The following is a 23,071-nucleotide window of genomic DNA, read 5'->3' as shown; positions in this document are numbered from 1 at the left end:
CTTGGACCCCAGCAGTTTGTGGGAGAGAGAATGCATTTTCACAGAACTTGGTGGACGCAAAACTCGCCCTGAGTTTGGCCATGGGCGCAAACCCTCGGAAGTTCCAGGAGCCTCTGGGATTTGCATCAAGCCTTCAGCTCAGTCAGCGCTCCTTAACAGGGGCTCACAGAGGCCATGCTCGGACCTCAATGAAGGCAAGGCAGATGGAGGAGACCTCAGGTGGGAGGCACGCCTAAGTATCTCGGAACCTTCTCTGAAATCGTGACTTCATCTGACCAACTGCAGCTCTTTCAGACCCAGAATCCCACTGAACTTGGAACAGTTCCGCAGGGGGGACAGTGGGGTCTTCATCTGGCACCTGCTCCACCCCGTCTGCTTGTGTGATGGTAGCCTGAATCTGGCACCTGCTCTTTTTGACAAAATTTGCTGCAGGCTTGTTCTCCTCTGCTCCCTTTCCCTCCACCGCATAACTTCAAGTTAGGAAATTATGTGTCTGGATGCCTCGGTGCATGAGTATAAAAGGACATTTGTGACCACAAACTCAGGCAAGTTGCATCTCTCAAAATCTTTAAAAAAAAGTCATCATGGACACAGGTCAGAAAATCTCAGCCAGTTACCACAACCCGGCCTGTACACAGGTCCTCAGTGTGCTGCTCCAGTGTCTTTCAGGTATCTCAAATACTGAGAATAAATCCATTCTGGAATAAAATGGGTATATCTCTGTTGAAATCTCTTTTATCTAAAACAGCACTCAATAACATTTATTGAGTCCTTGCTATCCAGCAGGCACCATAATTTACATATATTAAATTTATTTAATCTGCACAATAACCCCATGAGGTAGGTATCAATATCCCCTTTTAACAGGTCAAACTCTGAGAAGTTGCATTGCTTGCCCAAGGTCACACAGCTAATTAGTGACAGGGCTGGGATTCAGACCCCAGGCTGGCTGTCCTCAAAACTTGTGGGTTTAAAACTTCTGCTTCTCAGCCTCCAGATGGTTAAGGGCCGACAAAAATAAAAATCCCCTGTGTCTGTCACTTTCGGGTTTGCAAAGATCAGAGTACTGAAGTCTCATGCGCAGCCAGGTGGGGGCTGGGCACCAGGTTCCTCTTTGGACTGGATTAGTAGGTGGCAGCAATGGTGCTGGTGAATATTTAACAACTGGGTCTGGGGCAGCAGAGGAAGCCTTGCTTGGTGACGTTTGTCTGTACTGCCCTTTAAATACCTCCACCATGGTCAGTTTCAACGTGAGGTCACTGAACAGAGAGTTGGGAAGAAATGCACATAATCAGCTCTCCCAAGTTTGTACCAGCTGGCTTCAGCACACCATGGGGTGAAAGAACCACTCAGCTTTCCCAAGTTTAGAACCAACCACATCCCACGCCCTAGGTGGCCTATGGGGCTCGTGTTGAAAGTCTCTGGTCCACAGCAAAGGCTTTACAACATGGCCTCCTGCCGGGGTCCAGCCTCGGCAGAGTCCAGGTTCCCGCGGGAGAGACAGCGTCGGCGAAAAACTGAGGGAGGGGAAAATAAAGAGGACGTGAGACTTGGGTTGGTGTTAGCAAGTCCCCCTTATTGTGCACAAGTGTCGTTTATATATTTTTCAGGATTAGTACAGAAATGGTTCTACAAATATTCTCAGAGAGATAAGGAAGTAAAAAAAAAAGCACAAGAATATTTATTAGCATTCCATTCTATATAGCATAAGGTTAATGATCGTCTTCTCCGCAACTAACTAGTGTTTGTTGTCTCTAAGCAAAAAGAGATAGGTACCTAGACACCTGTTGTAATTCACGGTAAAGTTAAATCAAAGAGAGAAGGTCCAGGCCTCCGGACAGGACAGCAGTCCGTCTGTTTACATCCTGGGGGAGCCATGCCTGCCTCCCTCAATCATTTACACCATTAATGTAGATTGTTAATGGGAACAAAAGGCGACTCCAGGGTATCTTATCCCCAGGGTTATCTGCATTCTCAGCGGGCAGTTAAACATCTTTACATTTTCGTGCCTTTTAGGGGGTGAAAGCATTCCTTTGTCTTTTATATTGTGGAGCTAACAGTCCCTTAAGCACACTGCCAGAGAAAGTATCATTTTGTTAGTCAAGTAAAGGGCTGAAAAGCTAAGCTAAACTATGTATCTTCAAGAATAAAAAACAGAAATAAGTATAGACATAACCTTGCTAGAAAGCATGCATATAATTCAGAAAATATCAGGGGTGTCGGCCGGCCATTCTTTACCGAGGGGCATCCCTGCACCCCTCGGCCCTTCTACTCACAATTGTTTATTATTTATTGCTTTTAGGAGAAAACCTCTATAACATTTTAACAGAAAGCAGAAGGTCAAGAATAATATATAGATACTTCTTGATTATCCAATTAACCAGCAAACTTAGAAGGACGATGCATATATATATTTAGACAAAGAACTGGAGGGAGAAGGAAACATTAACCAGATGGAGGCCATAAACCTAATTCGACATCTTATCTGGGCAGGATTCCTTTCTGATTGTCTCAAATGGGACTGTGTGCTCCTCCATTAATTAACTGAAAAATATCTTGAAAGTTACCTGCAGGTGGTCACATTCTCTTACTATATTTAATTTTCCCGGGATGTAGTGCCTCCCAAGCAGCCACCCAAAGGAGTGAAAACTGGAGGTTAAGAAAGGAAAAGGAATGAAGGGCAATTAGAAGCAGCACAGGTTTCAGAACTATGTGAGAGGCTGGCCGGTTATTCTTCACCAAGGGGCGACCCTGCACCCCTAGGCGTTAATCGGCTGGACCCTGTCAAACAGCCGATCAAATGATGTAGCCACGGCTTCCGGTAGCCTCCATCTGCCTTTTTGTTTAGGGTTATGAAAGTTAACAATCTTGTGAAATTACAGTTGTACATCATTATTAGTCATGTTGCAGGTACACCACTTCACCCCTAGTGCCCTCCCCCCACCCTCCTTTCCCCTGGTAACCACTGATCAGTTCTCTTTGTCCATATGTTAACTACCACCTATGAGTGGAGTCATACGGAGTTCGTCTTTCTCTGTCTGGCTTATTTCACTCAACATAATACCCTCAAGATCTATCCATGTTGTTGTGAATGGGACGACTTCGTCCTTTTTTATGGCTGAGTAGTATTCCATTGTATATATATACCATATCTTCTTTATCCAATCATCAGTTGCTGGGCACTTAGGTTGGTTCCATGACTTGGCTATTGTGAATAATGCTGCGATGAACATAGGGGTGCATGGGACTTTTGGAATTGCTGATTTCAGGTTCTTAGGATAGATACCCAGTAGTGGGATGGCTGGGTCATAAGGTATTTCTATTCTTAACTTTTTGAGGAATCTCTATACTGTTTTCCATAGTGGCTGCACCAGTTTGCATTCCCACCAACAGTGTATGAGGGTTCCTTTTTCTCCACAGCCTCTCCAACATTTGTCACTTTTGGTTTTGGATATTTTTGCCATTCTAACAGGTGTAAGGTGATAAGTTAGTGTAGTTTTGATTTGCTTTTCCCTGATGATTAGTGATGATGAGCATCTTTTCTTGTGTCTACTGGCCATCCGTATATCTTCTTTGGAGAAATGTCTGTTCATGTCCCCTGCCCATTGTGTAATTGGGTTGTTTGATTTTTTATTGTTGAGTTGTGTGTGTTCTTTGTATATTATGGAGATTAACCCTTTGTCGGATAAATAACTTATAAATATTTTTTCCCAATTAGTGGGCTGTTTTTTTGTTTCAATCCTGTTTTCCCTTGCCTTGAAGAAGCTCTATAGTCTGATGAAGTCCCATTTGTTTATTCTTTCTATTGTTTCCCTCATGTGAGGGGTTCCTCCATCTGCCTTTTGAAGCTCCCTTCCAGTTCTTCTTCATGCTCCAGCCTCACAGAGTCCTGCTTGTTCCCTCCTCCCTCCCTCTCTCTCTCTCCCCCCTTCCCAGGTTCATCTTCCCTCTAGTCTTCTGGCCAACTCCTAGTCTTGCTTCCAGACTCAGCTCATGTGTCACTTTCTCAGGGAGGCTTCCTTCACCCCTGATTTTGATGTGTTCCCAATCCCCATATATGTCTCCTTGGTGGAACTTAATCATCACTTCATAGAAATCATTTTAGTGCCTTTAATATCTTTCTTCCTGGATACATCCTCAGGGCTTGGCGCATAGTAGGCAACCAAAGAAGACTGAGTAACAAATCTTCAGTGTCTGGGGCTCAGTCCACAATTCCAGACCCCAAATGACTCAGGCCCACTCCTGGCTCTTAGCTGGCACCTGGTGGCCACTCATGCAATGTTTACTGAGCTAAACTTGGCGTGTGACTCATACTTAAAAGACCTCAGTATCTCTTCTGAAAGTATAACTTCACAGTCACGTCTCCCTCCATAGATGAAATTTGACGACCACGCCTCTCCCTTGACCCTGAGATAACCTGTATAAAACCACATGACTGTGTGAGAATTCACAGCCTCTTCCTCTCCTGTCTGGGCCCACAAAAGGGTCCAGCAAGGTTGGATGGATGAACGTTGGAAATGGCAGGAGAGGAGGAAAAAGCTAAGAAGCAACTGGAGCTCCGGCATTTGGAGAAGAAAGGAGCAAGTTGAGGGGCCAGCTGCCGTGAGTATGAGATGCATGAAGAGAGAGGTGGAGACAATGGATTTAAAACTTTTTGCTCTGTTAGGACTGGAATCCCTTCAGGCATTTTTAAATGGTTTGAAACTATGTTGTTTTTCTTGCTGTTGTCGCTTTGATGCAATGCTGGGGGGGAGGCAGGCTCCAATACAAGAAGGAGAAGGCCCATTTTTATATGGTAGTATTACGTAAGACTTCATCAGCGGCGAAGACAGAAACTCCAAACTGGCTGAAGCAAAAAACGAATTCTATAGGCTCAACAGACTGGGAAATTCAAGGCTGGGTGTGGCTATGTGACGGCTCTAGCAGGAAAAGACTCTGATTGGCCTGTCTTGAGTCATACGCCGTCCCCTGAACCAATCGGTGTGCTCAGGGAGGATGGAATACTCTAATTGGCCAGTCTGGGTAGTATGCCCTCCCCTGAGATGGGAGGGGTGAATGGAGCACCCTGATTGACAGCCCCCCAACCACGTGGAATGGAGGAAGGGTAGCTCCCGAAAGAATGGATGCTGCAGAGAAAGACGGTATGTGCTTGCTTCACAGGTTTATGTATGAAGAGACCTCAGAAACATCTCTGCCAACTTTCTATCCTGAAAGGTTCCCCTCTGCAGTATCCTGGAAAGATGGCATCCAGACGCTGCTTGGAATCTTCCAGTGATGAGCTCTCAGTACGGTTTGGGGCTGCCAATTCTGTTTTTGAACAATTCCAGTTAGCAACATCTCCCTTAAATTGACCTACCTCCCTGTAACTTCCCCCAATCATCTCCTTTTGGGGCCTCACAGAATAAAACAAAGCCCTCCTCTCCAGTCAGCCTTTCACGCGTTAAGGTCTCTGGATCCTTCTTATGAGATGGTGTAGAGGTGGCCAGTTTCCTGGCGGATAGGAGCACCAGCCTGGACATCAGGAGGCCTGAACTCCGCCCTCATTGTGCCTTTAATGCAGAAGAGTGGCCACCCTCGGAGAAGGTGTATTAATCCCCATTTTTAGACGTGGAGATACTGTGTCCCCAGTATTCACCTGTTGAAATCCTAACTCCCAAAGTGATGGTATTTTGAGGGGGGCCTTTGAGAAGTACTAAGATCATGAGAGTGCAGCCCTCAGGAATGGCATTAGCATCCTTACAAGAAGAGACACGAGCGATCGTTTTTCTCTCTGCCACGTGGGGATACAAGGAGAAGACCTCTGTCATCTGCGAACCAGGAAGAGTGCTCTCGGCAGGAAGAGAATCGCTGACGCCTTGATCTTGGGCTTCCCAGCCTCCAGACCTGGGAGGAATAAACGTTGTTTAAGCCACCCGGTCTATGGTATTCTGTTATAGCAGCCTAAAACGACTGAGACAGATACTGAAGTAAAGAAGGGTTAAGGGACATGCCCAAGGTCACGCAACTGGAAATGGGGAAGCTGGAATTTCCATCCAGGACCACACAATTCCAGAGCCTTCATTCATTATCGCTTTCTGGGCTTGAGCAAGCTGCATCCTTTCTCTGGGCTTCAGTTTTCTCCTCTGTAATCTGGGAACTTTAGTGTGTGTTAGAATCACCTGGAGGGTGTGTTAAACCAGAGATTGCTGGGCCTCATCCCCAGAGTCCTGATTCAGGGGTGGGGCCTGAGGATTTGCATTTTAATAAGTTCCCAGGTGCTGCCAGTCTGGGTTCCACACTTTGAGAACCATTGTAGTAGTTGATCCCAGCTCTAACATACCATGTTGTGTGTGTGTATGTGGATTTTACCTTTCCATTTAGCTTGGGCTTAGGCCTTTATTAAATATAGAGAGAGAGAGTGTGTGTGTGTGTGTGTGCGTGTGTGCAGGCAGCAGGAATTTTCCTCCACAGTAAAGGTTATTCAAGGGAAATTCAAGAAGTAGGTAAACGAGTGGAGATAATGAGGAATAGATGCCCAGTCAGATTTGAAGGGAACCAAAAGGAACAGGCTCAGAATCATATGGGTTTTCTAATTATAATAATTCCACTTATTGAGTGCTACTTTATCTCACCTAACTCTTCCAGCCAGTCTATAATGAAAGGATCAATACTGATGCTTTCCCAATGGGAAACTGAGATCCAGAGAGCTTAAGAAACAGAGCTAATGAGAATGTGATATGGCCTGGAGTGACATCAGCATCATGGGGGAGTGAGCTCTCCCTGTAAACTCTCCCCTCTAAGAAACAACGAAAAGGACATTCATATTCCAGCAGAGGACACCTGCACAACACAAAAGACCTTTGAGAGACCCATGCAGCCATCCATTGGAAAGTGGAGGCGCTGGAGCACCCTTCTGTTCCTGGGAAGTGGAATGAGTTAAGAGAAAACTTCTCTCCCTCCCAAGGGCGGTGACCCAGGGATGACACAAAGCTCCAAGAGGAAAGGGGGGAGGGGCAGCTCTCCATGGGAACACCATCACCCTCCAAGTTCCCTCATAGTTGGGGGAAAGCCCCACACAGAGGTGACTAGCTATTGTGGGGGTGTCTCCATCAAGCTAACACCCCAGGGGAGCAGTTAGTGAGGGCAGAGGAAGAAGCCCTCAAGATTCAGCAGGAGAGAGAAAGCACCCCTCCCCCTAGCCTGGCACCCCAGATCAGCAGTGGGGAGATGAGCAGTGGATGGTGGTGGGCTCAGAATATGCAGCTCATGACCCCCCCCCCCAGTGGCAGCAGGAGGAAGTGGCGATCAAATACTACCACAATACAGAAGCACAAATTCACGCCACCTAGTGGTATGAAAACATATATTAAATCACCAGACCAGAAAGAAAATGACAAGTACCCAGAGGTCAATCCTGAAGACACAGAAATCTATAATCTAAGTGGCAGAGAATTCAAAATAGCTATTATAAAAAAAAACTCAATGAGTTAAAAGAAAATGCAGATAGTTCAACGAATTCAGGAGCTACTTCACAAAAGAGGTTGAAACTATAAAGAAGAACCAATCAGAAATATTGGAGAATGTGATATGGTGCAGCTGCTGTAGAAAACAGTTTGGCAGTTCCTCAAAAAGTTAAACATAAAGTTATCATATGACTCAGCAATTCTAATCCTAAGTATATATCCAAGAGAATTGAAAACATGTCCACTCAAAAGCTGTACATGAATGTACATAACGGCATTATTCATAATAGCCAAAAATTGGAAGCACCCCAACTTTCCATCAACTGATGAACAGATAAACAAAATTGGATGTATCTAGACAATGGAATACTATTTAGCAATAAAAGGAGTGAAGTACCAACACGTTACAACAAGGATGAACTTTGAAAACATTACACTAAGTGAAAGAAGCCAGACACAAAAGGCCACGTATTGTATGATTCCATTTATATGAAATGTCCAGAATAGGCAAATCTATAGAGATGTTAAGTATATTAGTGGTTGCCAGGGCCTGGGGGAAGGGAGGAAAATGGGGGAGTGACTGCAAGTGGGTATGGAGTTTCTTTTCCAGGTGATGAAAATGTTCTGGAATTGCATAGTGGTGATGATTGCATGACTTTGTGGATATCTTAAACATTGTACACTTTTAAAGGGTGAATTTTATGGTAGGTGAATTATATTTCAATTAAAAAGGAGGGATTCCTAAGGGCACAAAGAGAGAGAGGTGGAGCTGGGATTTGAACCAGGGGCAGCCTGGAGAAAGTCTGTGATTGGCTCAGTCCTTAACTGTGGACAAGCCCGCTCCTTCTTCCCTTCTGGCCTTGGCCTCCCCTGCTGCCCACTCTGGGCCCTGAGGAAGACTCCAGGTGTGGCCTGCTCATCCATTGGATCGGGTTGGGGGTGGGGGCACAGAGGGAGTGGGAGAGGAGGGGCGGGGCCACTCTCATCGGAGAGCCCCCTCTCCCTTTCCTGTAAGAACAGCCAGGCTCTTTCCAAACCTGCCTTTATCTGCTACTTCCAGGCCTCGAAGGCCCCCAGGCACTTGACAGTGGTTCCCAGGCATGCTGGCCGCCAGGCGTGTAGGGACTGACACCGCCCGTGCCGGGACCAGGCCTAGGGCCCTGAGGCCCACCCGCTCCTTCTGGGAAAGTGGGGGCAAGGGGCTCTGTGTGAACCTGCGGCCCACGGGCTGCATACCTCCGCGCCTGAGCCTCTGCTCCCACCCGGATTCTTCCATCTCACTGAGACCTCCATTCCTGTCTGCCTGTCCTTGCAGGCCCACTGTGTGCTACATCCTCCTGGGGGTCTCCTCCTTCCCTCCCTCTCTTTCTTTCACCTCTTTCTTTTCAATGAATTTTTAATTACACAAGCAATAGATGAACACATTTTCCTTTTAACAAGTTAAAATAGCACAGATTCATAGTCCTCCATTCTTTCCCTCCCTACCCAAAGTAACTGTGATGATCAGTTTAGGGGTAATTTTTCAAAATCTTTTTCTATGGACTCTTAGAAAATATATGACATTGTGTGTCTCTGTGTGTGGTTTTTATATAAGTTGTGTCATACTCATTCACTCTGCAACCTGCTTCGGGCATTTTTCACTCAACAAAATCGTGGGGAACTTTTCACATCAGCACCTTCAGACCATCGTTTTCACTGTTCAAGATGTTCCGGGGCTCAGATGTGCTGTATTTCATGTAACCCGTTCTGCATCAATGGATATGTAGAACGTTTTAAGTTTTTCCTGATGACAAAACACCGCAAGGATCACCTTTGTGCGCCGTGGGAATATCCTTTCCCCAACCTCCTTGTCAACCTTTGATCTTAGTAAACTTAAAAGTTTTTGCCATTAGCGTTTTCTCGCTGTTGTACTAATTTGCATTTCTGTGGGAGTTTTCTGGAAGTTCCAGGTTGCTGGTGTGGGGAAAGAACTCAGGAATTGGAGTTGAGAGACCTGAACACTAGACCTACTCTCGCCATCTGCTGTGTGACCTTGGGCATATCCAGTCACCTCTCTGGTCTGGGGCACACTCATAAACATGATCTCTCTGCATCTCATATTTCTCTCTCTGCCTGAGAATGTTGGTCATGAGCTTTCTTTTGGGTCCTCTGTTTCCTCACCTCTGAGATCTAAGGTCTCTCGGTCCCCAGGGAGTCCCTTCTCCCTCATCTGCCCCATGCCAGGACTCTGAAATGCTAGGGTAAGACATGGTGTCCAGAAGCTCCCCACTAGAATGTTCACATGTTCCCACCAGGGAACAAACCTTCAACTCGCCCAGTGCTCAGTGAATAGCGTTCCAGAAGGGACATTCCAAGCATCTTGCAGCAGGCAACGGGGCGGGGCCCGGTGGAAAAGGCTTTATTGTTATTTTTTTTCTTTATAAAACTCTACTTTAGAAAAGCAAAATGTGTGCAGTGTAAAAAATTTGGAAAATATACAAAATTATAAAGAAAATTTAAAAACAGTCCCACTGGCCAGACTCATTGCTGTCATTTGTGTGCATATCTTTGACACACGTTTGCATAGATAGGATTTTTAGGTATAGTTTTGCACTAACTTTTCATTTAGCATTATACAATGAGCATGTCGTTTAAAATCTTTTTTGAAATTTCAATTTTTTTTTATGACCGTTTTCAGAAAGGTTGTACGCATTCGGGTTCCCAGGAGAAGGTGTAGACGGGTAAACTTTGAAAGGAGCAGCATGCCCTTGCCTGCCCGGACGCACACTCGGGTCTCTAAGGGAGGGAAGACCTTTGCTGAGAAGGAGCTCCTCTGAGAGGCTGGTCTGAGGGGCTCCCAGGCACCCACTCCACCCTTAGAGCCCACCTCGTCCGCCAAAAGCTTTCTCAGATAATCAGCTGCATTTTACAAGAGTGAGCACCAGGGGGCACCACACACCAAAGGAAAATGAGACAGACCGTGAGAAGTTGCACTGGACCAAGACGTTTCGGTGGCACTCCCAGGCAGAGAGAAGACCATCTCTCCTGGCTACCTTGACAACCTCCTTACTTGACCTCCTGCAGCCTCTGGTGGGGAGAAGGCTCAGATGTGCCCACAGGAAGCTCTGGGGGTTGGAGGGGCATGTCTGGGAGGGCCAAGGTTGTGTACAGCATCCGGTAAGAGACCTCGACTGCAGCTCCTCTGGTGTGTGCCTTTGGGTCAATTACATCACCGTGCTGAGCCTCAGTTTTTCTTATCTGTCAAATAGGAGTGACAATTCTCTGCCCTTCTTTCCTGTTTGTGTGTGCAACTTATGCAAAAGTACTTGGGAAACCAAAAAGGCCCACAGACTCTGCCTGCAGTGTGGCGATCAGAGTTTAGAGGGGATGGGGGCACGGAGCAAGACTGGTTAGGTGGCTGCCACATCGGTCTAGGGGAGATGATGGTGGCAGGATATGTGGAGGCGATGAGCAGTCGTTGGATTCATATTTTGTAGAACCAATGAGACTTATTGAAAGACTGGATGTGGGGTATGAGAGGAAGAGAATCAAGGAGGAGACTGAGGCTTTTGGCTTGAGCAAACGGGGACCAGTGCCGCCTGTGCTTAGATGGGGAAGATGGCAGGAGGACGGCTTGAGACGTGCAGATCAAGAGTTCATATTCGGACATGAGAAGTTTGAGATGCCTTCAGGTCACTGCAGGAATGAGTGAAGACAGAGGTCAGGGGCTGAGCCTTGATCCCTTTCTCGGGGTACAGTAAAGGTCACACTAGACAGTAGGTTGGACTAGATCAGAGATGAAAATATACCTGACACACACGCTGTCACATCTCTGCCAGCACCCCTGGCAGACATCATCAATTCATCATGGCACTCAGAATCCTTCTCAACCCAGAGCTCTAGGCAGAGCCACTGCCAACCAAGTGAGGTGATGCGAAGATGAAAGCTCTGCACCATCCTTGGACTTGATGGACAAGAATGTAGTTAAAACCATGGGCTTTTGAGTCAGAGAGACCTGGGCTGGAAAGCAATTTTGCTACAAAGTAACTTGAGACCTCAGAAGAAATCATTTGTCTTCCCTGCTTGTTTCCTCACCTGAAAAATTGGGTTAATAATAGTTCCTATCTCACAGGGGTTGTTATGAAAATTAAATGAGATAATCCAAGAAAAATACTTAGCATAGTACCTGAGACACAGTGAGCTCTTAATCAGTAGAAAACAGCAGCAGTCATAGTTGTTGAACTGTGTTATTCCAGCTGGAACATTCTAGAACTTGCTGTTTCTGACCTCTCGGGCAGAGATAGTGTAATGCTGGGGCTGTCCAGCAGGAGGCACTGTTGACATTTACGCTCTGTTGTCCACAGAGATTCAGGAAGTGGGGAGCGAGTTTCCCTGGAGCGGTGTCCTCCGATGATGGATGATGGTCTTGGCAGCCGCCTAGACCCTTTATTTCTGGCACAATAAACCAAGCTCTTGGCTCCTTCCGAACAGTAGTGTCTCAGCTTTCTTCACTGGGTCTGGTCCTACCTTCTCAAATACAGTTCCTGGCCTCCTCCTACTTGTAGACTCAAGCCAGGCACTCACTGAGCCTGGCATCCCGGCCCCCAGCCAACCTCTCCTTACTGTGCAGCCTGCCAGCTGCCTCTGATTTCCCCGAAGTGACCAGGTGCGGGCCAGCGGCCTTCCTTTGCGTGTTATGTCCATTCGGAATACGTGTGGCCTGCATCCTCTCTGCCCCCTCAGCTCTGTAGAAGCCCTTTTCCCAAAAGCAAGGAAAGAGATGGAGGCGGGTTCTATTCACCCCCTTGCAAGGACAGAACTAAAGGATGGCACACATTCCATAACGTGCCCAGGCTGGGGTCACAGGCAGCTAAAGGGGAAACCAGGACCGGGTCTTCCCAGCCTCAGGCCTCGCAGACCTCGTTCATCTTCAGCCTTAGGCGTTCCATGGGTCTCTGTTGAGCACCTGTGATGTGCCAGGCACCCGGCCCGGCACTGGGCTTGACCGAGACAGAGGGAGACCCTTGCTGGGCCCCAAGGGGCACAGCCCAGAAGGGGAGACAGTGCTCAAATGGGTGATGACAGTGCAGAGCAAATGTGCCCTGATGGAGGGACGGTACCTGGGGGCTGGTCAGGGGTCCTTTCTGGATGCCTGTGGTAACCTTGAAACCACAGCCTCACTGAAAAGCGGGCCTTTCTTAAAGGGTCCAGCTTTCCCCAAACCCGACGTCCAGCATGGACTGCCCCTCAGCCTCCATACCCTTTCGTGGCCAATATCTCCCCATCCCTGCCTCCCCAGGACCCCCCTCCACGCACACACTGCTGCTGAAAAGGTGATGACGTCACAGGAAGGCCCTGGAAGAGGGCCAGTCCGCTGGGAGGCAGCCTCTGAGCCACCTCTTTTCTTTCCCACCCCTCCTGCTGCACTGCCAGCCTCCCCGTCCATGACCCTGCCCTTCACGCCCCCTCTTGGTTTGGCATCCAAGGCCTAGAGAATATCCGTCCCCAACCTTTATCCCTCTCTGCTCGCAAGCCCGGTTTCGTACACAGGAGATGCCAGGCCTATCGCTTGACAAACTCCAGTGTGCTTTGCCACCTCCTTCCCTCCTGTGCATGAAATCCGCGATCTTTGGCATGTGTTTGTTACACAGAATGCCACCAGTAGGTCATCAGCCATCGCTGTGAACCAACAAGAAAAAGAAAACGAAAACCAGGCTGCTTCCTGGGGCTCTGGTGCCCAAGATGCAGTGACACACCTGGTGGTTTTCGGTGGAAGGCGGCATGGGGTCAGCCCACGTGCTGGCCTGGGGAATGTCACATGAGTCAGTTGAGGTGGGTGGCACTTATTACTTAGATTGATAAAAGTCATCTTGTTTTTTTTTTTCTTCAAGAAAAAGCAATACGTGTTAGCTGGACAAAAATCAGGAATGAGAAACTTTAGCTATAACCAACAAAAAGCGAAGGCGTGCCTGTGGCGTTGAGCTCATACTGTACATATGTTTTGGAACCTGCCTTTTTTATTGAACAGTGCGTTGTGAGTAAAAATAGCTGGCACACATTGAGACTTACTCTGTGCCAGGCTCGTGCTAAGCACTTTGCAGCCAGGATCTCATTTGGTCAACGCCATGAGGTCGATTATTTACTGTCCCCATTTTACAGATGAGAAAGCCAAGATCAAGCGCTCTCTGGACCCTAAGAGGCAGGCAGAGGCCTGGCCCGGGAGGCAGAGGCCAGGCTCCACCTCACCTTCTCCCTGGTTCAGGGTCTCTGTGAAGTTGGGAGGCTGCGCCGGAACCGCCTTCTCCACTGAGGAGGGGGCTGCAGACCCTTCCCCACTTCCAGAGGCCAGCTCCTCCTCCGAGGCCTTACTCCATCCTTGTTCTGAGTCTGCCGACCATCGCTGACACTTGCTGAGCCGTGTGCCAGGCTGTTCTAAGCACTTCATTTACCCTCCCAATGACCCTCACAAGATAGGGCTTATTTCTGTCCTTCTTTACAGGTGAGGAACTGAGGCACGGAGAGCTAAAGTAACTTGTCCGAAGTCACTCCATTAGTAAGGGGCAGAGTCAAGATTCAAACTGACTCATTCAGTCCTGGAGCCTGTGTTCAAATTGTTCCCAGTAGCTTTCCGATGTTTCCTCACCCACAGTCACAAATACCTTTTACATCCTGACTCAGGAAACACACGTACGTCAATATTTAACTGGAATGAAAATTTCATGAGCTGAGAACACACCTGTACTACGTGAGATGCCGTCTAATATCGTTTCTTCTAGTCCGTTTGTTAAAAATTCTGGCTGCAGCTATTACATGGCTTTCAAGGCTCAAAATGGGTCATGACATTTAGTTTGAAAATCCTTGCTCATGTCCTTCTCTGCCCCAGGGAAGCTGTTTTTAATGGGTTCCAAGTCATTCTCATTTGATCCCAGGAAGTAGCCAGCACAGGCACTGTGACCCCATTTCAGAGGGGAGGGAACTGAGGACCAGAGAGAGTAGGGAAGGTCCTGCCAGGGTCACCCAGAGAGCACTGGGATTACACTCCAGGGACAAGTGGAGGGCAGACCTGGGCATAGCTGTCCTTCTGTGGGGGGAGCTCCAGTCAACATTGTACCTTCACTGAGCACCCGCTCTTTGCAGGGTGTCATGTACCTTACAGCGCAAGGATTAGGTCAGCTCATCTTCACATAACCCAGGCAGTGGAGAGTTAGGAGCCCTTTGTTACAGATGAGGCAGCTGAGGCTCAGAGAGGTTGAGTGACTTGGCGAGGGCCACACAGCCTGTAAGAAGCCAGGTCTGGTTTGAGTCCCCACTCTGTTCCCAGAACCAAGGTCAGGGCCTGATACATAACAGGTGCCCAGTAAACATGTCTGTCTGCTGATCCCACAGTGCTCTCTTTGCCGTTGTTCTGGTGTTTGCTCCTTAGCCCCCCTTCTGGGAAGTGCGGCCCTGGGGCAGGGCAGGCTCAGGGCAGTTCCGCCTGGGCGAGGGTCCCTGGGTGAGTACTCTTCGCTGAGTTTCGGTTCCAGGTTCCTGCACGCTCGCTGGGCCCTGCCCTGTCGGCTGAGAGGGAGGGAGGGATCCAGACCGCTCCCCTGGGCTGGGGTGGAGGAGCCTGGCCGGCGCCGGTGCTCACGGGGCCTCTCCCACCCCGGCTTCAGCTCTGGGGCCTCCAGTGGGGCCGAGAACTCCGGTCCTGCCTGCAGTCTGAGTCGGGGTCCTGCTCCTGGGGCTCCCCCCTCAGCTCCGGGCACCTGATTCCTGCACTTTTCCCTGGAGGAAGAGGTTGGGGGTGAGGGTTGAGCCTCAGGTTCAATCGCAGCGCTGAAGTCATGCTTTCCTTGGTGCAGGGGAATGGACACACAGCCTCCCACTCTCTGTTCCTTACTGGCTGTGCATTGTCCCTGCCCCAGAGGAAGGGAGGAGGGGACCCTGGAGTTCTAAAGCTAGCGTCCTTTCCCTGAGCAGGAAAGGTCTGACCCGCCAGCAGGAAGCCCAGAGCTGACTCAGGAGATGATTCTAGACCTGGGAGGGGAGGAGGGGAAGGAAGGAGGGCTGGAAGCCAGGGCAGAGAGCCAACAGCTGGCTTTGACAGGGTGCTGCATGGTTTGGAAGGTGCCAAGAGTTCCAGAGGTGTGGCATTTTCACCTCCACCCTCCTCCCTGCCCATGTGGGCCCCACCCCTTCTAAAGAGTTGGGTCAACTCTCCCTTCCTCCAGGAAGCCTTCCTGGGTTGGCCCACCCCACACTGCCAGGCATCGCTTTGCATCCTCCATGAGGGAAGGAGGTCAGACTAAAGCCAAGCACGGTGTAGACTCAAGTCGCGAGCTCACTCATTGTGGAAATGAGCTTGCACATCGCAGGAGGCTCTGCCTTTCTTCCAATCTTTGCTCAAATGTTGGGTCCTTCTTTGGAAATGGCCCTCAGACCCAGCTTGTGGGTGAAACACACACACACGCACACACATGCATCTATCATTACTTGACATCATATCTGGTCTTGGGCCAGGACCAGTAGATGTTTCCAAAGTGAATTCTGGGGGGTGCCTATCGATGTTTACCCATCCACCTGACTCTCCCACTGGAACAGGGGAGTCCTGTGGTCAAATAGATTTGGGACCCTGGGATTGAGGGGTTAAACAATGCTAATCTAATGTCTTTGCTGCTGGCTTCTCAGATCCTTTATAGTTAGCGCATGTTGTAAATCTCCAAGCATTTGCAGTTTCCCAAATTTGCTTGACCTTAGAATTTTTTTTTATGGTGGAGCCTCTCCTGGGCCTAGAGTGCTAGTGAGCACCCTTTGGGAAATGCTAAGATACAGAACATTCTAGAAAGGGCAGATCCAGCTTAGCAATGACTTATAATCACAACATACTTCCACGGGCTGAGGGCTTACTTTATGTTAGGTTCTGTGCTAAGCTTTTACATGCTAGAGATCAGCAAGTTCTCAAAACAATTGGTGGGAGACAGTATTATTCTGGAAGGAAGGAAGAATGTCTAAGTCATTTGGTGGGTTCATTCATGATAACCTTGTAAGCCATGGATTCTGCATTACTGGGAATGATAGTCAAAATATTTATCAACCCACGTGGCACAGCCGCTGACCAATATATTGGAGATCGGGATGTATTGAGATTCCTGGTGGGCTGGGCATTCGCCCTTTACTGAGTGGATTGTGGGGAGGCCTGGAAGCTTCGAGGGTAGAAGCTAGGATCTCTGGGGTATTGAATAGGGCGGTGAGAGGCTCCAGGAGGGACTTGAGATGGCAGCTGTTTACTCACCAGATTGGAAGTGTTTTCCCATTTTGACGACTTTGTGGATGCACTCATGTTGAGTGTAGATTCCAACTGGGCCACAAGAAACATCCTTCCTGCCCACTGGGAGGAAGCAGAATGCTGGTCACTGCCCAGGATCACATTTTTGTTTCATCTGCAAACTGAGAAACAGACCAGGATAAAGGTCAGAACATGAACTTTAAATCAGGCAGGTCTGAGCATAAGTCTCAACTCAGACTCTTGCCAACACTCATCTTTGGGTAAGTCTCACACCCTCTCTGAATCTCAGTGTCCTCATCTTTAAACTGGGGATAACCATACTGTCCACCTCACAGGGTTGTCTTGAGGACTGAATGAGGTAATGCGTGTCAGGGACAGCCTCTGGCCTGTGGTAAGTGCCCCACACATGGGAGCCCTTATCAATAAGGGCAGTGGTCGTTATCAACGAAATCGTGGGCTATTTTCAGCCTTTCTTTGAGGAAGACAATACAGGTTTGAGACTTTTCATCTGCAAAATCCATCTTTCTAGACATTGTCAGACATTAATTAGAACAATGAAACTGGAACGTATCATGAGCAATATAAATGCGAACAGCTTCCAGTTGCTGTCAGATTGGCTTCTGCAACACGCCACCCTGTGCAGGTGCCTCATGAACTCCTATGGGGATATCTGGACAGAAGCATCCAATAAGTAATCATTCAGCCAATCAGAATTTAGCAATGGACTGTTCCTGTACATTTCATCCAATTAAAGCTCATCAATGTCCTGATCTCTACTTATCAACCAATCAGAACTCAACAACTTTCTAATCCTTACCTGTTACCAATCAGAACTTGTCAATCTCCAGATCCCCAGCTGTTTATCCACTTAGAATCTAGCGATGTCCTGAGCTTGTGCAGGCTGCCCAGTGAGAACTTGGACCTGTTGTGTGCTGGCCAGGTACACATACTGACCTGTTGGCTTGATCTCTGCCAGAGCTGAGTTATTATGGAATCTTTAAAAGACTCAAAGACCATCTGAAAGAGTGAATTCTAATCAAATTAATAATAAATTAAAATTAACAATAAAATTGTTTGCATTGTTTATAAGAAATATTATTTGTTTTATTATTTCATTAACAAAAAAACACTTTTAAGAATGGCTATGTCTATTGTGAGAAGGTCTCTGGAAGGAACATGCACAGAATAGAAAATTGGAAACAGAATAGTTTAGATGGCAAAGCAGGCGACGTTCCTCATGGATGCAGGGGGCCTCACCAGCCAGGAACTGCCTCTGCCCCCTGAGGGGCCTTGGCCACTATCCTCTTGGTGGAAATGGCCTGGGCCACTGGTGAATGAGCTGGCTGCTCACTGCCAGTCAGTCCAGGGGAGGCCTGAGTCCCCCACCCACAGCAATACCTGCCTCAAGGCCAGTCACCTGGAGATGGGAGCCAGGCTGTCCAGACTTGTTTCCTGGAGCAAACATTTGGGGGTGATCCCCAGATGAGTGGTATGCACAGCGTGCTCCCTGCTAATGGACCCAGCATGCTTGTCACTGTCCAGATGAGGCCTGGTTAATTACTGATCAGAGAACAGAGGTCACTGAATCCTTGGCGTAAACTCTTGCCTCTGAATGGTCCAGGGTTGGGGGGGTGGTCCTTGCAGCCTGGAGGCCAGTTTCTTTGCCCACCTTGCAAAGAGGTGCATTCACCATTAACTGCAGCAAGAGGGGGTTGTGTTCAATTCTCCGGCATGTGCTGTCTTGGAATGGGAGTCTTGAGGAGCCACAGTTACTTCTGTATGGCTGAGAAGAAAAGCAGCACCCACCCATCTCAGCCAGCTTGAGGCATGACCTAGCTTCAGAGGCAGAGGCACGGATGGGCTGGGTGCCTGGGGAGCGAACAAAGGACAGTGTTTGTGGCCGAGCCCCAGCTGGGCCTCCACGGCTCCCTGAGCAAGTCACTTTCCCTCTCTGGCCTCAGCATTCCCATCTTTCAGATGGTGGTGCTGAAGGACATGATTGTTGGGGTCCCTCAGCCTGCTTTTTGGTCTCATGCCCACTGTTTGGCACTGCCCAACTCATCCCTCTGCTCCTCAGCCAATACCCTCTCTCTTAACCAGATAGCACTGCGCTGAACAGCCCGTTCTAGGGTGAAGGAGGTGGTGGTAGTGATGGAGGTGATAAGAGTGGTGGTGGCGGTGATGGCGAAGGTGAAAATGTTGGTGATATTGATGGTGAAAATGTTGGTGATGATGGTGGTGGTGATGGTAATGGTAGTGATGGTGATGGTGAAGGTAGTAATGGTGATGGTGGTAAGGATGGTGGTGCTGATGGTGATGGCGATGGCGTCAGTAGTGGTGGTGATGGTACTGGTGGTGATGGTGATAGTGGTGGTGATGGTGGTGGCGTAGGTGATAATGGTGGAGGTGGTAGTGATGGTGCTGGTGGTGGTGATGGTGGTGGTGGTTTTAGCAGTGACGGTGATGGTGGCGGCGATGGGGTGATGGTAGTGATGGTGTCAGTGGTAGTGACGGTGATAGTGGTGGTAACGGTGACAGTAGTGGTGGTGACAGTGTTGGTGACAGTGGTGGTGATGATGATGATATTGGTGATTTTGGTCATGATGGTCATGGTGGAGGAGGAGGTAATGACACTGGGATGGTGGTGATAGTAGGGTAGTAATAGATGAAGCCATTTCATTTGTAGCATCTAATATTTTAAACATCTGTTTTTCTGAAAAATACATGTCCGTTGTACAAAATAATCAAACAACACAGAGAAAGCAAAAATCTCCTTTATGTTTTTACTTCAGAGATTGCCACTGGTTTAATGGGGTGTAATCTTCCAGCTTTTTTGTGTGTACAGAAACATGAGGAGGATATAAACTTAGAAAAGAAATGGTTTGATAACATTGATGCTGTTCTGTAACCTGTTTCTTTTTTTAACCTGGCAATGCATTGTGTCTATTTTTCTCCATTGGTATATATGAATTCATTCTTTTTACCAGCTGTATAGTATTCTACTGTATGGTTCCGTCAAAGTTATTTAACAAGCCCCCTATTAGTGTCCATTTGATTTTTACTATTTTAAGCAGAGAGACAATGACTATCTTGTACACTTCTCTTTGATGAACTTTTGTGCCAACATTTCTTTAGGACTGATTATAAAAGAGAGCTGCTTGAATGAGGTGTCTACAATTTACTATTTTGCCTCAGATTGCCCATTAACTCCTCAGAAATTACCCTCCTGAATTCAGTATATTCAAGTTCATACTTCAATCTCAGCTGCATCAGTTTTTGCTAGGACATGTGCAGTAGCCTGTCAACTGTCTTCTCGCATCCACCCTGCTATCTTCCAATCTTTTCTCCTTACAATAGTCAGAGTTGCCTTTTCAAAATACAAATCTGATCATGTCATTACCCACTACCTCCCAAAAAAAACCCCTTTGAAGTCACACTGCCCTTAGGATAGACACAGAATCCTTCTCATGCCCTACTCCTCACTATTGGTGAGCACACTTTCATCTCTGTGATTATCCTCCTTGAAGGCAAGGGCTGCTTCCCATGGCACCCCAAGCCCTAGCACAATGTCTGGCTCCCAGACACTCAAAGATTTGTTGAATGTGTTTTTTTTCTTTTACTATGTGCTTGTTCATAAAATCCTGACAATGTGTCCTTATTTGACCCTCCCTGTGACCTGGCAAAGTAAGCCGGTCTTGGAGCATTGTAGCCATTTTACAGAGGAGGAAACTGAGGCTTCAAAAAGCCACTCGCTGTGTCTAAGATCAGTCAGCAGGTAACTGACCAGGGAGTGGGACTTGACCCCAGCTCTCCTGCCAACACAGCTCATGTCTGAACCCTCCTGGGACTCCCAAGCCTCCCTTTACCACCCACAGAAAGTTCCATCTTTATCATTTTTTCTTTTGCTTCTGTTGCTACATCTTCTGGCCTTTTCTGGTTCTGAATGACAAGAGAGGCACAGACGATGTCAGAGGTGGAAGGAGCCTTGCAGGCAAAGCTCAGGTGGCTCATTTTACACACGAGAGAAACAGGGTGCAGAGAGCACCCCACCTTGCTTACGGTGACCCTCACAAAGCGTATGCATTCACTTCGCAAACAAATACACGCTGAGTATCTGCCGTGTGCCGGCCACTGTGCTCAGCACTGAGGACACAGCAAAAAACAAACTAGGCTCAGTCCTTGATTGCAAGTTGCTGACATTCTACAAGGAAAGACAATACATAAACCCCATCATTTCGGAATATGATATGTTTTATAAAGAAAAATTATTTTAAGGGAAAACGGACAGGGAGCAATTGACCATGGTGGTCAGAGAAGTTCTCTCTGAGGAGATGACATTTAAGCTGAGACATGGCTGGTGGAAAGGAGGGAGCCATTGGAAGTTCCACAGGGACAGCATTCCAGGGAGAGGAGACAATTAATGCAGAAGGCACAGATAGCAGGCCCAAGTGCCTAGAGCACAGCGACCAAGGGTGACAGTGGAGGCGGATGTGGAAGCAGAGGTGAGCGGGGACCACATCAGACGGGATCTTGAAGCCAATGGTGAGAAGAGCGGCTTTTCTTCCTGGTGGGATGAGAAGCCAGTGGAAAGTTCTGAGCAGGGGAGTCGTGCAACTGATTTACATTCTCAAAATACCACTCTGGTCGCCGCGTGCAGGTGGACTGTGGAAGGGCAGAGGTGGACATGGCAGCAGGTTAGAAGAGACTGGTGATGTGGACCAGGCTGCTGAGGGTGGCGAGGAGTGGTCGGAAGCGGGAGGTACCTGACAGCAGACCCACAGGAAGTGCTGATGGGTGAGGCCGTGGGGCAGGAGGGAAAGAAGAGGGACCCAGGTTGCCTCCTGGCTTTCTGACCTGAGCACCTTTTCTGGGCTGGGAAGCCTGGGGGACGGCGGGTGTGATGGGATTCTGGTTTGCGGACATGTTAAGTTTGAGATGTTAACAAGACATCCAAGTGGCCCAGTAGAGTCGGCAGGTGGATATATGGTGGAATCCACCCTGTGGTGGGGGTCCATGGGAGTCATCCATGTAGACACGGGACCAGTGAGGTCACCTGCCTTCTGACTCCCAGCCCAGTGCTCTTTCCATCGTGTCTCTCTCCGTCCTGCCCTTTTTATCTCAGCTCTTGGCAGAGCCCCCCAGGAGCAGGCAGCCGAGGGGTGTCTCGGGGGCCACGCAGAGCCTGGCCCTCCACTTTCCCCGCCTACCCTGGCTCCACTCCCTTGGCAAATAGCCCCGGGCCTCCTAGGCTGCTGTAGTTCAGAAAAGCGTTCCAGTTTGGCAAAGCAAATACAGCCGAGGAGAAAGGCAACACCTTGCAGAACGGCACCAGGCCCCCAAAAGAGGATTTTTCTTGGTCTTTTCTTTAACTTTCTCAGCTGGCCTCAAGCCAAGAATGTGTCCCGTAGTTTCTTCCTTGGTCCCTCCCCACCACCCACCCCATCCCTGTGTCTGCGATTCCCAGAGTGTTAATCTCCCATCGCAACAGTGGGAAACCTCGGAAATGGCCTGGAGCTGCGCAGCTGGCCGGGGCCTCCTCCCACAGAGCCCTGGGCTCCTGGCGCAGCCATGGGAAGAAGTGTGGCCTCTGGAGCCAGACTGCCTGCATCTGAGTCCTAGCCTGGCAGCGGTGTGACCTCAGGCAAGTTACTTCTGCTCTGTGCCTCAGTCTCCTAACCTGTGAAATGGGGCTGATCATAATACACCTGACGGGTTTGTCATGAGAGTGAATGAGCTAACACACATAAAGCTGAGAACAGCGCCTGGCGAATAGGAGGTGCTCACGAAGCGATGGCGATTACTACCATTTCCCTGGGCTTGGTCCAGATAAAGAACACCGGCCCCAGAGGGGCGCCACCTGTGTTCACACCATGGCCTATCACCTACGCTGAATGCCTGGTCCTCAGCTGTGGCAGAACCACCCTCACGAGCTTATGGGGCTTGTGCTGGTGACCCAGGGGAGCCCCTCCCAGCACCTGGCACAGAGTCCCGAGCGCTCTGTGGATGTTGACTGACGGGCGGGCAGAGCACTTCCTGGCCTGGGCTTCCGAAATCCAGCCCAAGCCTCTGCCCTCCTCAGCCCGGGCGGAGAGTGACTGGCAGAATTCTCTGCCCAGACTCATCCTGATGATGCCTGAAATTCCACCATTATTGCCTCACTTCTTTAGCTTAACACTTTGCCATTGTTAAAACAGACAGCCCGGGAAAGGGTCACCAGTTGGGTCGTCTGTCATTTACCCCTTAGTGTGAAGGAGTTTTTCAGCTGTTTTCCTGAGAGGGATAAAGAAAGCGTGCTCTCCCATCACGCGCCTCCCCTGGGCCTCCTGCTGCCTGCTGAGGGCGCTCCGGGCTCCTCGCACCTGGCCCCTGAGCCCTGTCG

Source organism: Equus quagga, chromosome 5 (genome assembly GCF_021613505.1).
Source record: "Equus quagga isolate Etosha38 chromosome 5, UCLA_HA_Equagga_1.0, whole genome shotgun sequence".
Lineage (NCBI taxonomy): Eukaryota > Metazoa > Chordata > Mammalia > Perissodactyla > Equidae > Equus > Equus quagga.
The sequence above is the reverse complement of the archived record's forward strand: the minus strand, read 5'-3'. Positions refer to the sequence as shown.